Genomic DNA, 17,117 nt, shown 5'->3' with positions numbered 1-17,117 from the left:
TTTCAACATGAAGATTCCAGCTTGGCAGGCAGGAGATGCTTTAGTATTTCAGTTGAACCCACTGTAGTTTTTCCAGGGGTAAGACCAGCCACGGGTACAGCTCAGAAGGTTGGTGTTCTAGCACGCTTCTCTAGGTGGAGGCAACATAAGCGTTTCTCAGGTGGCTCTCTCACCAGCGGTGCTCACTGAGCCACTGCACTGAGGCCTCAGCTCCCACTCAGGAAGCTCCTGTCCCTGGTCTGCCATCTGCTAATCTCCTGTTCGTGAGATCAAAGTGGTACTTCTGTTCTGCTTCAAGTGTCACGCCTAAAGAGAGAGTACTATGGGCCTGCGTCAGTCAGGGTGTTCAGAGAAATGCAACTAAGAGGATCTGTATATATAGTGAAGGAGATTTATTTTAAAGAATTGGTGCATGCCATTGTGGAAGCCTGGATGTCCAAAATCTGATGGCAGAGGCCAGCAGCAGGCTGGAGACTCAGGAAACAGTTGTGGTTTATATCCACAGGTTCTGCTAGCAAGCCAGGGATAGCTGATGCTACAGATGCAGGGGTAAGGCAGCCTGCTGGCAGAATGCGCTCTTGCTTTGGGAAGGTCAGCCTTTTGTGCTATTTAAGCTTTTGACTGATCAGATGAGGTCCACCTACGTCATGGAGGACAATCTGCTTTATCTAAAATCTACTGATTTAATGTACACCTCATCCAAAAACATCCTCGCAGAAATATACAGAATAATATTGGACCAAATATCTGGGCACTGTGTCCCAGCCAAGTTGACTCATAAAATTAACCATCACAAACCCTTTTTACTAAGTGACAGGAGGGAGCTGTCTCATACTCTGTTCCAGCTGCACCCTTTCTCTGGTGCAGTCACTTCATCGTAGGTACCCCCCACACAGCTTCCTGTGTCCCTGACCTGGTATTGTTTCCCTTGGAGGTCAGTGACGGGGGGTTTGAGGTAGAAGAAGGCGTGCTGGACTAGAAGAGAGTTAGAGGGACACTGAGCTCAAAATCTACTCTCCTCATGAATTCCCAGCCTCTATGTCCAGACCAAGAAAGAGAACTCTAACTGCTCTCGGGTTTCCTTCCACAGCAGCCTTCACCCCCAGGTATTTCCCACCCTTCACCAACATCCTGGCTCTGGAGCCCAAGTTTAGCCAACCACTGTCTCTCTAAGGAGATACATCTCCAGCTGGTCAGCCCCAGCAGCCCATGGTGTGAGCACAAAACTTCCTGATTCCATGTATGTTGTTGAGTTAGCTATGGGGACATTAGTCATGTTTACTGCTGATGGGAAACAAAGAAAAGCTGTAACCAAGGCCTCACTGTGGTTCTTAACTGTTGCTCACTGACTGTAATAAGATTATAAAAAGGCCCCAAATAGAAAGTGTATATACAGTCAGAGTAAACAGAGTCAGAGACCAGACTACTCCTACAGGGACAGATGGTGACTTGTCTCCTCCACTGGAACACTTTGTGTACACACCCTCCCTGATGCTGCCTGTATATTTCCTGTTTTATTGAGATACAATTCACATTTCATACCATTCACCCATTTAAAATGTATGACTCAATGGTTTTTAGTATAATCACAGAGTTGTGCAACCATCACCATGAAGAATTTGGAACATTTCATCATCCCCCAAACAAACCCCATACCCATAAACAGCCACTCTGATTGCTTCTTTCCCCCTCAAACTTCCCAGATCCCAGGCAGCCACTAATCTACTTTTTGTACCTTATGGATTTACCTCTTCTGGACATTTCATTAAATGGAATCATACAGTATGCGGTTATGACCAATTTTTACAAACATAAAATTAGCTTAGATCTTGTCATGATGATTAGACCAAGCCCTCACTTCCCAGAGATACCAGTCACATTGCTCATTTCAGTACAATAGGCAAATAAGCATCTAAGCAGTAAGAAAGTCAGATTCTGAATTTCAAGCAGCACTAAGCAGGCAGAAATCCTGGATTCCATGTAAATCTGACTTACAGTCAAAAGAAAGCTCAAGGGGTGTTTAGTAGACAAGGTACTTGTGATCACATGAAGAGCCTGCTGAACAGTTCTGTCCGGCGGGCCAGGTGGCAAATTTCCTGGAGTCCAGCTGTACCCTTTAAGATGTGTTTCTTGGGAAATTAGTTCTCTTACCTCTTGTAATTCTCTTCCCAAGGAGAATTCAGTAAATATGAAATAGGCATTTTATGTCTATGCCCTGACTGAATAAGAGGAGGACACAGAGGGTGTAAAATCAAATGTGTACAGTATCAGAGCTGGACCCCAGGACCAAAGATCCAGAGCATGCTGCCCCACAATGCGGTGCATTTGGCAGATTCCAAGAAGGAAGTGCTGAGAACCGGAGTCAGTGCTTTGAAATGGTGAGAACAGCTAGCTATTCAAAACAAAGGAAACACTCACTAGCCAGCTCTCAATCGCCTGTCTCTGAGGCCTGTGGTATGATTTTCCATTCTCAGAGTCTGAGAATTATAAAATGTGGCTTAAAAAGAGATGAGTTCTTAAACATAAGAGTATAAGTATCCCTCTGCCAGTTCATGAGGTTAATTAGGACCCATGTTTGTGACAAAGCTCCCTGTAGAGGTTACAGAAGGCTGGTCCATTGGAAAAAGGTACTGCCCAGATGAGCAAACTTGAGCTTGAAGGGAAAGAATGACTGAGTTTACATAACAGCAATGACCGAAGTGAGAGTGAAAGGAGAAGAGGGTGGAGAATGTCCCTGACGACAGCTCATTCCAAGCACGGCCTGGAAGTCAAATCCTCTCAATAAAGAACTCCGATGACCCCTAAGCTTTGTGCAAAAGTTTCAGTGACAGATCACAGTTATTCCCTCTCCTTCATGCAAATTTATACAAAGCTCAAGTTATTTTCATAGGCCTTAGGAAAATGCCAGATTGCCTTCCCTGATAGCCCATGCTTGGTCAGAGGAATGAAGAAAATAAATCACTCAGTTTATCTAGTCAATTAAGCTGGCAGACAAATACACATTCTAAAAGGAATCTAAACAAGGAAAAATTTGGAACATGGTCATTACTTTATAAACTGCCTTACACTGTTTTGATAATCCCTTGTGATTTCTTCTCTCCCCGTACGCATTTTAATCCTGACGGTGAGGGATGTGTATTTTCCTTCTTGCTGTCATTCACTGTGCCCTGCACACATGGGAGAGAGAACTCTATCATTTTAGGCTGGTGGTTTGAAGCCAAAAACTCACATACAGGCGGGCAATGGTGACACAGGCAGAGGAAGCAAAATTTTAACAAATTAAGCAAATCAGTTTGCGACTAATCAATAGTTAGTTGTAGCATCTTGAAACCCATTCTAAGACCCAAAGTGTTTTAGAAATTAATCCCATGAAATGTGTTGCACATTTTAGTGAACTGAAAGCAAAGTCACAGTTTTACAAGGAATGTATATTTTAATAAATCATGTGTGTAATCCCTTGAAACAGTCTAGAAAAAAATTTTTTTTTCTTGGGTGGGTGCAAACATATTAAATGAAGTTGAAATATGAGGAAAGAAAATGCAAAGGTCCTGTGTTGAAGAAGAGTTTTCTCATTCTGGGAAGGAAAAAACAACAACCCCAAAACGTCATGTGGCTTTCTGAAGTGCTGCAGCCAAAGAAAATACTGCAGATACAAGCTGGAATAACCAAAAAATGGGCAAAAGATCTAAATAGATATTTCTTCAGAGAAGACATACAGATGGCCAGGAGGCACATGAAAAGATGCCCAACATCATCACTAATTATTAGAGAAGCGCAAATCTAAACTTACAAGGTACCACCTCACACTGTCAGAATGGCTATCATTTAAACAATCGACAAGCAATATATGCTGGAGAGGGTGTGGAGAAAAGGGGACCCTCCTACACTGTCCGTGGGAATGTAAATTGGACATTCGCTAATTTCAGAAACCTGCATATTGCTAATAACAGTATGCAGGTTTCTTAAAAACCTAAAAATGGGGACTTCCCTGGTGGTCCAGTGGTTAAGAATCTGCCTTGCAATGTAGGGGACATGATTTCAATCCCTAGTTGGGGAACTAAGATCCCACATGCCATAGGGCAATTGAGCCTGGACACTGCAACCACAGAGCCTGTGCACGAGTAGAGAGGAAAATGAATACACTGAAATGAATATCCTGAGAGATGCAACAAAGAGCCAACACAACCAAACAAATATTAAAAAATAAATAAATATTAAAAAATAAAACTCATTAAGAGTCAAAGAAAAAAAAGCTCAAGAATATTAAAAAAAAAACAAAAAACAAAAAACAACCTAAGACTACCATATGATCCAACAATTCCACTCCTGGGCATATATGAGGCGAAAACCATAATTCAAAAAGATACAGGTACCCCGATGTTCACTGCAGCACTATTCACAGTAGCCAGGACATGGAACCTGCCTAAATGTCCATCACAGAGGAATGGTAAAGAAGATACGGTCCATGTATATAATGGAATATTACTCAGTCATAAGAAAGAACAAAATAATGCCATTTACAGCAACATGGATGGACCTAGAGATCGTCATAGTGAATGAAGTAAGTCATACAGAGAAAGACAAATATCATATGATACTGCTTATATGTGGAATCTAAAAAACTGGTACAAATGAACCTATTTACAAAACAGAAATAGACAGTGACAGACGTAGAACACAAATTTATGGTTACCAAGGGGGAAAATGGGGGCGGGGAGGAGGGATAAGTTGGGAGACTGGGATTGACATATACACACTATTATATATAAAATAAATTACTAATAAGAACCTACTGTTTCAGCACAGGGAACTTTACTCAATACTCTGTAATGACCTATATGGGAAAAGAATCTAAAAAAGATTGGATATATGTATATGTATAACCAATTCACTCTGCAGATACAGCAGAACCTAACACAACATTGTCAATCAACTATATTTCAATAAAAATTAATTTAAAAATAAAATTAAAAAGTGAATATATGTATAACTGATTCACTTTCTTGTAAAGTAGAAACTAATACAACATTGTAAATCAACTATATTCCAATAAAAATTAATTTTAAAAACTTAGAAAGTAGAAATTGGGGGATGGAAATACTGACCTTATGGAATTTCATGTTTTAGTTGCCCCTCCCCCGACATGTGGCAGGCCATTTCCAAGTCAGTGGTTCTCATCTAGGATACTTGAGATAGTTACTGCTGCTGCTGCTAAGTCGTTTCAGTCATGTCTGACGCTGTGCGACCCCATAGACGGCAGCCCACCAGGCTCCCCCGTCCCTGGGATTCTCCAGGCAAGAACACTGGAGTGGGTTGCCATTTCCTTCTCCAATGCATGAAAGTGAAAAGTGAAAGTGAAGTCGCTCAGTCGTGTCCAACTCTTAGTGACCCCATGGACTGCAGCCCACCAGGCTCCTCCGTCCATGGGATTTTCCAGGCAAGAGTACTGGAGTGGGGTGCCATAGTTACTAGAAGGTTATTAAAAAGTCAGATGCTGGGGCTCGACTTAGACCTACTGAATCTGGGCCAAGATTTCTGATACTGAATATTTTTAAAAGCTCAACAGGTCATGGTGTTATAGCTGGGTCTGTGGGTTGTACCTTGAAGATACATTGAAGTTGACTGCTGCTATGGACTGTTTCCCTTCCATATGGCTATGCTGACGCCCTAACTCCTGTGATGATATTTGGAAATGAAATCTCTAGGAGATCATTAGTTTAAGGTGGCAGCATTGAGACTGGGGCCCTCGTGATGGGATTAGAGAAGAGACACTCAGACACTCATGCTTTCTCTCCACGTAAGGACACAGCCAGAAGGCTGCTATTTTTGAGCAAGGAAGAAGGCAATCATCAGGAACTGAATCTGCTGACACCTTGATCTTGGACTTTCAGCCTCCACAACAGTGAGAAATAAATGTTGTTTAAGCCACCCCATGTATGGTATTTTGCTGTGGTAACCCTAGCTGACTAAGACAAGCATGCAGTAGATACATGGAGTTTCCCCTGCTCTGTAATGCTGGAAAAGCTGCAGTCATATCATAACACAGTTTTTCAAATAGTTTGAGGTCACATTTTCTATACACATTCAAACTTTTATTATGCTAGGTCTTGGAACACTCATATGTAAATGCTGAATCAAGCATCTAAGCCATGGGTGTGTGGGAATGGATTCGGTAAAGATAAATGCTTTTGAAACTGTTCTAGACAGTCTATTCCTTTTTGTAATACTTAGTATGTTTTTGGTCCTATACTTCATTTGTGTACAGGCTTTCTTTGCCACTAGACCATAAACTAGATTCAGAGGCAGTACCGTGACCAATCCACATCTTACTGTGATCAACCCACATCTGCAGCCTCAGAGTTTAACTGAGTGCCTGCACACAGTAAGTGTTCAATTAATATGGAATGAAATGCTTATTCAGTGAATTGTACCTTCAAACATTTGAAGGATAGTTTTCTGCTCAAAAAAATAAGCAATAACATCAACACCACTTTTGATTACTGGACATTTTCAAACATAAAATCATAAAATAAGCTCCTATACACTCATCACCCTGCTTAAAACATTACCAACCTATGACCAATTATGTTTCAACTATATCCTACCACTCCATGGGCCCCCAGATTACACAAAATACACAATTACTTTGACAAAAACCCCACACCTTACCTCATTTCATCCATATTCTTTAGCATCTATCTCTTTACGATAAAGACCCTTAAAACAAAACAGGACAAACTATAATTACAATAACATTATCAAGCTTGAAAAGATTAATTTTAATTACATAAAATATCCAGTTAGCATTCAAATTTTTCCAATTGTATCATAAATAAATATTTTTGTTTTGGTCTGTCTGAATCAGGACCCGATGCCCCCAAGGCAAATTTACCTCTTGATCTGTCTCTCAAGTTTTTTAACCAACAAATTTCCCTTCTTTTTCTCCTCTTGCAACTTTTTGTTTGCGTTGTTGAAAAAGCCAGTTTGTTTGTCCTGTAGAGATTTCCACATTCTGGACTTTCCTGATTATATTTTTGTGACATCATGTTCCCCTATCGTGTTCCCTAATCCTGCAAAGTGGTAGGTAGAATGATATCTAGAAGATTGATAAAATTCAGGCCCCACCACCTGCCTGAAAACTGCTTTTCTTTGTAGGGGGTGAGGACAAGAAAGGCTTCTCTTTTTGTTACTATTGTTGCGTAACAAATTATCACTTAGCTCAGCAGCTTAAATTACTACATTTTTAAAATTAATTTATTTTTAATTGGAGGATAATTGCCTTACAATGCTGTGTTGCTTTCTGCCATATATCAACACAAATCAGCTACAGATACACGTATGTCCCCTCACTCTTGAACCTCTCTCCCACCTCCCACCCCATTGTACCTCTTAACTTTTAAATTTTGCTCATGATGTTTTGGGTCAGGAATTTAGAAAGGAAAACAGGTATGGTTTATCTTTGCTTCAGGGTGTCTAGGAGCTTGGTTCAGGCTAAAAACTATACACATACCCCAATACCAATATTACCACTGCAGCATGGAATATAGTTTTAAATTTCTTTATAGTCGGTTATGGGCTGAACTGTGTGCCTCCAAATTTATATGCTGAAATACCTCAGAAAGTGACAATATCTGGAGATGGGGTCTTCAAAGGGGTAATTAAGGTTGAATTCATTAGGGTGGGTCCTAATCCTATGACTGGTGGTGTTATAAGAAGAGGAGATTAAGAGAGACTGCACAGAAGACTGTGTGAAGATGAGAAAATAGCCATCTACACACCAAGAAGAGGAGCCTCAGAAGAAACCGATCCTGCTGACCCCTTGATCTTGGACTTCTAGCTTCTAGAACTGTGAGGTAGGAGAATCCTGTTGTGTAAGCCACCCAGCCTGCAGTATTTTTTTATAGCAGCCCTGGCAAACTAAGACATAGTTCCTTTTATCTTTAGGATATATCACAGTAGGGATAGAGTTAGCTTACTATATTATAGTTATTAGAAATAATTCCTTTCTGTATCAGTTCAGTCAGTTCAGTCACTCAGTCATGTCCGACTCTTTGTGACCCCATGAATCGCAGCACACCAGGCCTCCCTGTCCATCACCAGCTCCCGGAGTTTACCCAAACTTATGTCCATCGAGTCGGTGATGCCATCCAGCCATCTCATCCTCTGTCGTCCCCTTCTCCTCCTGCCCCCAATCCCTCCCAGCATCAGGGTCTTTTCCAATGAGTCAACTCTTCGCATGAGGTGGCCAAAGTATTGGAGTTTCAGCTTCAGCATCAGTCCTTTCAATGAACACCCAGGACTGATCTCCTTTAGGATGGACTGGTTGGATCTCCTTGCAGTCCCAGGGACTCTCAAGAGTCTTCTCCAACACCACAGTTCAAAAGCATCAATTCTTTGGCGCTCAGCTTTCTTCACAGTCCAACTCTCACATCCATACATGACCACTGGAAAAACCATAGCCTTGACCAGACAGACCTTTGTTGGCAAAGTAATGTCTCTGCTTTTTAATATGCTAACCCTAACCCATGAACGGTATGAAAAGGCAAAACGATAGGATACTGAAAGAAGAACTCCCCAGGTCAGTAGGTGCCCATTATGCTACTGGAGATCAGTGGAGAAATAACTCTAGAAAGAATGAAGGGATGGAGCCAAAGCAAAAAAATACCCAGTTGTGGATGTGACTGGTGATAGAAGCAAGGTCTGATGCTGTAAAGAGCAATATTGCATAGGAACCTGGAATGTTAGGTCCATGGATCAAGGCAAATTGGAAGTGGTCAAACAGGAGATGGCAAGAGTGAACATCGACATTCTAGGAATCAGCAAATTAAAATGGACTGGAATGGGTGAATTTAACTCAGATGACCATTATATCTACTACTGCGGGCAGGAATCCCTTAGAAGAAATGGAGTAGCCATCATGGCCAACAAAAGAGTACGAAATGCAGTACTTGGATGCAATCTCAAAAACGACAGAATGATCTCTGTTCGTTTCCAAGGCAAACCATTCAATATCACAGTAATCCAAGTCTATGCCCCAACCAGTAACACCGAAGAAGCTGAAGTTGAATGGTTCTATGAAGACCTACAAGACCTTTTAGAACTAATACCCAAAAGATTATTTCATTATAGGGGACTGGAATGCAAAAGTAGGACGTCAAGAAACACCTGGAGTAACAGGCAAATTTGGCCTTGGAGTACAGAATGAAGCAGGGCAAAGGCTAATAGAGTTTTGCCAAGAGAACGCACTGGTCATAGCAAACACCCTCTTCCAACAACACAAGAGAAGACTCTACACATGGACATCACCAGATGGTCAACACCAAAATCAGATTGATTATATTTGCAACCAAAGATGGAGACAGTCTAGACAGTCAGCAAAAACAAGACCGGGAGCTGACTGTGGCTCGGATCATGAGATCCTTATTGTCAAATTCAGACTTAATTGAAGAAAGTAGGGAAAACCACTAGACCATTCAGATATGACCTAAATCAAATCCCTTTCTGTATAGTTGCCAGTAATTCAATACACAGATTCATTTCCTTTGCTCTCAATCTTTAGGAATTTCTTTTTTTAACCCATCTTGTAAAATTTTTGCTTTATAGTATTTAAAACATAGGCATGGTTCCAAAGTCAATCCTACAAAATAAAGAACATTGGAGAAGTCAAGTCTTCTGTATATTTTTCTCCTCTTCACTTGACCCCCTTCTCCTTGAAGATAACCAGTTTTACTAGTGTTTGGTTTATATTCCATACATATAAGTAATTCCCTTCTTCAGATAATACTAGTATACTCTACATGCTGTTGCACATCTTGTTTTTGTCACTTAACAATATATTCCAGAGATCATGTGGATACACAAAGCCGCTTCTTTTCCACAGCTGCACAGTACTCCATTTGTGTAGATTCCTTTCTAGATGGACATCTGTGTTGTTTTCAGTCTTGTGCTATTACATAAAGTAGTTTCTTTGGCTGACTGAGACTTTAGGATAAAATCCGATTAACCCTGCCAACATCCTACATCCACCCCTGTCTCAAAGTGAGTTACTGCTAGTTTACCCTGATTGCTAAGATATTCCATCTTCCATTCTTTCTTACCTTATTTGGCATAGGAAATCCTTAGCATGAGTAACTCAAAATTCTATATTCAAAATAATACTCATTGGGTGTTTGAAGAAAAAAAGCAGCAATTTCTAGTTCTGTGGGTTACTTACTATTTTGCAACTTAGTCTCCTCGCCCTCCGTCCCTCCTTCCTACCCTAAGCAAGACCAAAGTCAGGGATTGTAGGAATGCTTCTGGTTCAGCATTCCTTACATCTAGATGAGGAGTCAGACCACATCTCAGGTACCATCTCCCCATTGCTGATGTGGAGAACAATCTGCCAGTTCACTTACTTATTCAGTAAATATTTAATGAATGTGTGCTGTGTGCTAGGTGCTAAAGACAAAGTAGTGAACCGGATAACCTCATTATCTATCTTCCTGGAGCTCAGACAGTGGTCCTTAGGTTCTGTGACTGGCTCAAGCCATTTTGGTCCACACATAAAACAGCACTTAGTTATCCTTCCCAAGGAGCTCACAGCTTCGAGAATATCATCATCTTCCCAAGGTCAACACTAGACTGAGACTTTCTCCTCTTTGTATGAAAGTGATGGCATGCTCAGTCCTTTCAGTCACGTCTGATCTTTGCGACCCCATGAACTGTAGCCCACCAGGCTCCTCCATCCATGGGATTCTTCAAGCAAGAGTACTGGAGTGGGTGGCCATTCCCTTCTCCAGGGGATCCTCCAGACCCACGTCTCCCACATTACAGGCAGATTCTTTACCATCTGAGCCACAAGGGAAGCCCGGAAAGTGACAGGAAAAGGCCCAAAATGTTTGGCAGTACTTTCAAGGCTTCACTCTCAGGTGGCCAGATTGTAGATCCAATGGGAGCAATTGCTCTAATTTTAATGGATAGTAGTGAGGCTTTCCTTTACATGCCTCTTCTAAATCAATCATGTCTCGGTCTTAATTTTGCATTTATTTTGCTGTGACTCCCAGATTCTTTTTATAAGAGCAACAGTCACCATTCATTGAATATTAAATATGCTCCAGGCTTCGTGCTAAGTCTTTTCCACTTAAATCATGTAGTTACCTCCAATTATAAGGTAGGTACTATTATTATTGGGTTTTCCAGGTGGCTCACTGGTAAAGAATTCACCTGCCAATGCAGGAGATGTGGGTTTGATACCTGGGTTAGGAAGATCCCCTGGAGAAGGAAAAGGATACCCACTCCAGTATTCTTGCCTGGGAAATCCCATGGACAGAGGAGCCTGGCAGGCTACAGTCCATAGGGTTCCTAAAGAGTCAGACGTGACGAGATTAAGCAACATTACTGTTATGAGGAGCACACTGAGGTTTAGAGATGTTAAATAACATGCCAAGGTCACACATCTAATAAGGGCAGACACAGAGAAATCAGACTGTGCGGCAGGTAAGGCAGTCTCTACTATGACTAATAGGCTATAACTAGAAAAATAATAGTAACAACTAAGTTTTATTGAGCACTTAACTATTGTACCAAGTACTAAGTGTTTACGCATATTTATGGGGCTTCTAGGGTGGGAAAAAAGTTCTTCCTCACCCCTGATATGTCCTTCCACATGGCTGAAGCACTTCTGGCATAAAATTTCTAACCTCTCCTTTTTCCTTGACTCACTCCTCCCTAGGAGTGGGGAAGGACAGGAGGCCAGGAAAGGGGGAGGAGCAGCAGTTTCTCCGTGGTGAATATGTGGGTAGGAACCCCAAATGCGTAGCTCAGCCTCTCTCTTCTTTCTCTCTGCAGCAGGTCTCCTCCAGAGCCCCTATTGGTTCTCTTCTCCCCTAAAGCGTGGTTTTCAGGGAGAGTTCACAGCTGGGCGGCCTGCCCCAGCCTGCGTGGGCACCTAGCCTAATTCTGGGGTTCACTTAACTACACATATAAACCACTGACTTCAATAGAAAACCTAGGAGAGTAAAGTTGATATTTTGATTCCATTTATTTGAGTTGTTCCTCTCCATTTCTTAACTACTCAGAGCTTTGTAATGGATGAGGGGTGTCTTTATTATATCCTCTTGAAACCTCAACATTTTCAACCCATTTAATCCTAGTAAGACTTCCATTAAAAAAGTACTCTTATCCTCTCAGATGAGGAAACGAAGCAGTCCTCATTTGGCCTCTCCCTTGAAGGATAAATATTTGCTCTTAGTTCAGGATCAGAAGAAACTAAAGCACGTGAGAAAGAAAGTCTGCAAACTGTTAAAGCTATACAAACAGAAGGCCATAGAGCGGTGGTTCTGGGTCTGACGCTGGCAGTGGGACTCGGATTAGTTAACTTTCCTGCTTCCGGTTCCTTTATCAGTAAAGCGAGGGCTACGAGCGGCTGCCGGTTGCAGCTTGGTCCTGCTCTACCGTTCAGACTGTGAATCAATGGTGACTCGCCATTGACTGTTTCCCCTGGCTTCCTTTGCGTCATTGTGGACTTTTGGATGCTGACTTTTCCTTTGATCGAGCTGGGCCCAGTCTCTGGGGGACACGAAGTGCTTGAGGCTCCCCCTTCCGTAACCGGCTGTGCCTTCTGAGGTTTGCTGCTTGGTTGCTTTTGGTTGCGCGGCAACATAACACACGCCCACACTTCCGGTCCTGAGAGCCGGATCTGCTGTCGTCGGGCTGTCGTTGAAGGGGCTTCCCCCACCCTGCTGCATTTCCTTGCTTCCTCACAAGGGCCAGATAATGGCGAGAGAGACCCCCTAGTCATTCCTAGGAAGTTGTGGGCACTGAAAAACATGCACACCTACACCAGGTCACTATTAGGAAGAAAAACCTCAAGAGATCCAGGCTTAAAGCCTGGTTTGGAACAGTGAGTTCTGCCGTTGCAAAAGCCTGTCCTTTCAATGGCACCGTGAAATCTCTTTGAGTCACCAGGTTCTGGGGGGATGGAGGCCATGTGGCAGGCCTACACTATGTTTCATCTGATTCCGAAACTCTGGTGGTTTAACACCGGAAGACAGCAAAATAGCAAAGAACGGAAGTGGAAAAAACATTTTGCCTAGTGGAAACTACCTCTCCTTCACCTGCATTCCTCCAAAACAGCAGTCAAATTAACACAGATACCTCCTTTTGGCGGGGGCGGGGGGAGGGGGGAGGGGGGATGGGCATCCCCAGATGGTGCCTCCCCAGAAAGGACTTTGTTGATGAATTTGATACCCCAGTTCTTCAGAGGAGTTCTAAAGGCTTAATTAGAGGAACCTGAGGTTGTGTCTCCCTGCTTCCATAACAAGATAGGTCACTCTCTTGCATTTTTTAAGAAAAGAAATTGCAGTGGGGTTGGGACACAAGAATAGAGCCAGAGCCAAGTTCTAAACCAGCCAAAGGAAATGTTTACATGCTGGGAAGTATTGGGACTACTCCTCCATAGGGAGGAACAGTGATGTGTTTGGTTTGACCAAGGGCAACAGAGGAATAAGACAAGCACAGGTTTTGAAAGTGCAAAAGGGTGGGGAGGTCAGTGTGTACCAGAGGGAAAAGAACAGGCAGTCAGGATAAGAAAGACTCCTCTGTCCTTCCGAACTTTGCCCTCATAGGACCTGTCCCCACCCGCCACCAGCAGACACTTCCTCACTTCGGTGGGGGAGGGATGCTGTGACCCTCTGTGGCATTATTCCCAGGATGAAAAATATGGGTGTTGGCAACCATATCAAAGGCCTGGAATTGTTCAGAAATCTTTACACCTCTGATCACCAGACTGCAGAGCCCAAGGGCCATTCAAGGCCTGTGGAAACTTTGGAACAATGGACTTGGCCCCCTGCCTATCTGTTTCCCTGGCTTTCTGACAGACGTATTGGGCTCCAGACCAATCACCAACTTGCTGATCTCCTTCAAGCTGGTTCTCACTAGTTAAAGTCTATGCTAAAGCCAACAGCAGTTAGAGACGGAGAGCTGAGGTTAGTGCACTCCACTCTTCTGCGACTGAAACTAGCCGGACTGAGTGAGGTACTCGCCTCAGTACACAATTTAAGGGAGTGACAAGAAACTCAATAACCAAGATAAATAATATTTAATATAATTAAAATGTTTTCTGATATTTTGTTCATCGTGGATTATTTTGCATTAGTTCTGATTTTTTTAAATGATTAATCCAAATATTATTAATCTTAAAATTACTGAGGTTTTTGGTGCCCCCTTAAATTTTATACCTTGCGGGGAGTACCTTAAATCATCTCACCCTAGACTCTAGCCCTGATGAGAAATGATTCACAAAGGGTTAAAAATAGGAGATGTGGAAAAGCTCTGTGAAGATTAATCAGGAGGTGAGGCTCCTTCAGAAGGTGTGGAAAGTGTGGCCCTGATATCCCAGGCCTGGATACTGAAGTTGGGTGAAAATATGAGAAAAGTCAGCCTTGTTACAGAGAATTCTGCCAGGGAATACAGCTGGAAAGTTCTCCCCCAGGGGTTTGTCCAGTCCACCTGAAACTGTTCACAGGGAGGCTGGGGCAAGTGTTAGCAGTAGGTTGTTGCCTACTTGTATCATCTGAGAAGGATTGAAAAATTTCCTTTTCCACAAGATCACAAAGGGTACACCATAGTAGAGTGGTCAGTCCTTTGGCTCTTGAAGTTGTTTTGGTTTGAAAGAAATTGCCATTGTTATGTTTAAAAACGACTGGACTATATAATGATCTTTTACTTTTATGTAGTTTGTTTCACTTTTTTCTATTTCATATTCAGTGCTCCCATTTCATTTCATTTATGTTTTCCAACTTCTCCATCTCTCTTTTTTCATGTTCTTTCTGAAGCCTTTATCAAGCATAGTAGAAAAGCTTTTGTATACATATACATACATAATAAATATAATATATATTTTAGAAAACTTAGGAATTTTTGCCTAACTAAAAATTTATGACATTTTGATTCTACTTGTTTGACTTAGTATGAAGAGAATGCTAGATTTCTAATTTTAAAAAGATGTGCAACAAGCGACAAAGGTTTACTGTATCGTGCAGGGAACTATAGTCATTATCTTGTAATAACCTATAATGGCAAATAATATCAAAAATAATATATGTGTATATGTATAACTGAATCACTTTGTTGTGCACCTGAAACATTGTAAGTCAACTATACTTCAATAAAATATATATATTAAGAAAAAAATAATAAAGAACCTGCCCTTATAATACAACAATCTCTGTGGCAAACAATTATTGGTAGAGATCTTAGCAGAAACAGACTTACTCATTCATTCATTCATTCATTCAACAAACATTTACTAAGCACCACAAACCAGACTAGAGTAGGATCTACCTTGCCCAATATAACAGAAATGACAGATAGGAATGTGAACTGAGTATACCAAGGTCAGGATCAAGGGCAGGGCAGGATGGCAGAAGGACCCCTCATTCAGTTCAGATCTCCTTCCATCTGGGACTATGGTGTGTAAGGAAGAGGAGGACTCAGGGAAGGCACCTGCCTGGGATTACAGAAAGGGACAGAGAGAACTCTCAAAACACCCTCCATCCATCTCGCAGATCTGTGCCTGGGCTTTGCAGGACTAAGCATGACCTTAATTTGCAGAGGTCTTGCTGCACAACTCCAGGGGTGCCATTCTCCTAGAATATAGTGGCTTTGGACAGGATGGAGGGTTCTGTCCTGGCACAGTGAAGACAGTCTCTGAGAGGGAGCTGAGTTTGCCCCTGAAGGTATGTCACTGAGCATCTGTGGGCCTGTGCACCAGGAATCCTGACCCTTGTTGGGGGGCGGTCAGTGGGGGGGTGGAAGAGGAGCTCAGATGGGTCCCACCTCTTGGATTTCTTCCCAGGGCTGACCTGACACTATGAGAGTTTGTTGGGCTTTGTGGCCCTGGCCTAGCTTCTTGGGTGAGACAGGGGCTGTGACCTTAGTTAGGCAGCCTCCCTGGGATACAGAAGCCATTCCGCTGGTGCTCTCCAGGATGTGCTTCCCAGGGGAGGTGGCCCGGGACCTAATCACTGGTCAGGAAGCCTGGGAAATGACAGGAGAGGGGACGCCAGGAATGTTTTAGGTCCCTGAAACCTCTCTCTCTTTTTAAACAATTAACCAACAAACTTGTATGCAGTGCTTTTAAACACACCTTCCTGTTCCCTTTTCATGACAACTCTGTTATGAGAGGTTCTATTATTTTATTCCTGTTTTCCAGCTGCGGAAATTGAGTCCCAAGAGGTGACATAATGTCCAGATAAGACAGTGAGTAAATGGAAAAGTTGGGATTGAATGTTACATTGGTGCCTCTTTCCCTGTGTCACTCAGGTCCTGTGACCCAAATGCTCCTAGACCTCAGACCAGAACCCGGGGTCACCCTTTCCTCCTCACACACGACCCCTGGCGGAGAGTGTTTCTACCTGAGAAAGGGGCTCCATCTGCTCATTTTCCCTCTCTCCCTGCCACTGTCCTAGTTCAAGCCATACTCATCATTCTCCTACCACTCCTGTAGTCCCTTGGTTTTTGTTTATTTTTTCCTCTTCATGCTGGCTGTGTGTCTTTGAGCAAGTTCCTCAACCCCTCAGGGCCTGTGCATTATCTCCTTAAAAGGGAACTGAGACTAGGGCCACCACTGGGCTATGCTAAGATCAGGCAAGAGAATTATAAATGTGAGACTCACGTGTAATTTATAAACTTTTCTAGTCACCATATTTAAAAAGGCAAAAAAGAAATAAGTGAAATTAATTTTAGTAATATAATCTATTTAACACCACATATATACACAGTATCCATTTTAAAGGGGCTTTCCTGGTGGCTCAGATGGTAAAGAATCTGCCTCCAATGCTGCAGACCTGGGTTTGATCACTGAGTCAGGAAGATCGCTTGGAGAAGAGAATGGCAGCCCACTCTAGTATTCTTGCCTGGGAAATCCCATGGACTAAGGAGCCTGGTGGGCTACAGTCCATGGTGTCGCAGAGTCAGATACCGCTGAGCAACTAACACTTTGTCTTTAGTATTTTAAAATATTAACATTTATGTTCATTTATTTCATAACTAAGTTTTCCAAGTCCAGTATGTATTTCACTCTAGCTACGTGTCTCAGTTTGAAGGACTAGTCACATTTCCAGGGTCCAGTAACCACT

This window comes from Bubalus kerabau, chromosome 8, assembly GCF_029407905.1.
Source record: "Bubalus kerabau isolate K-KA32 ecotype Philippines breed swamp buffalo chromosome 8, PCC_UOA_SB_1v2, whole genome shotgun sequence".
Lineage (NCBI taxonomy): Eukaryota > Metazoa > Chordata > Mammalia > Artiodactyla > Bovidae > Bubalus > Bubalus kerabau.
The sequence above is the reverse complement of the archived record's forward strand: the minus strand, read 5'-3'. Positions refer to the sequence as shown.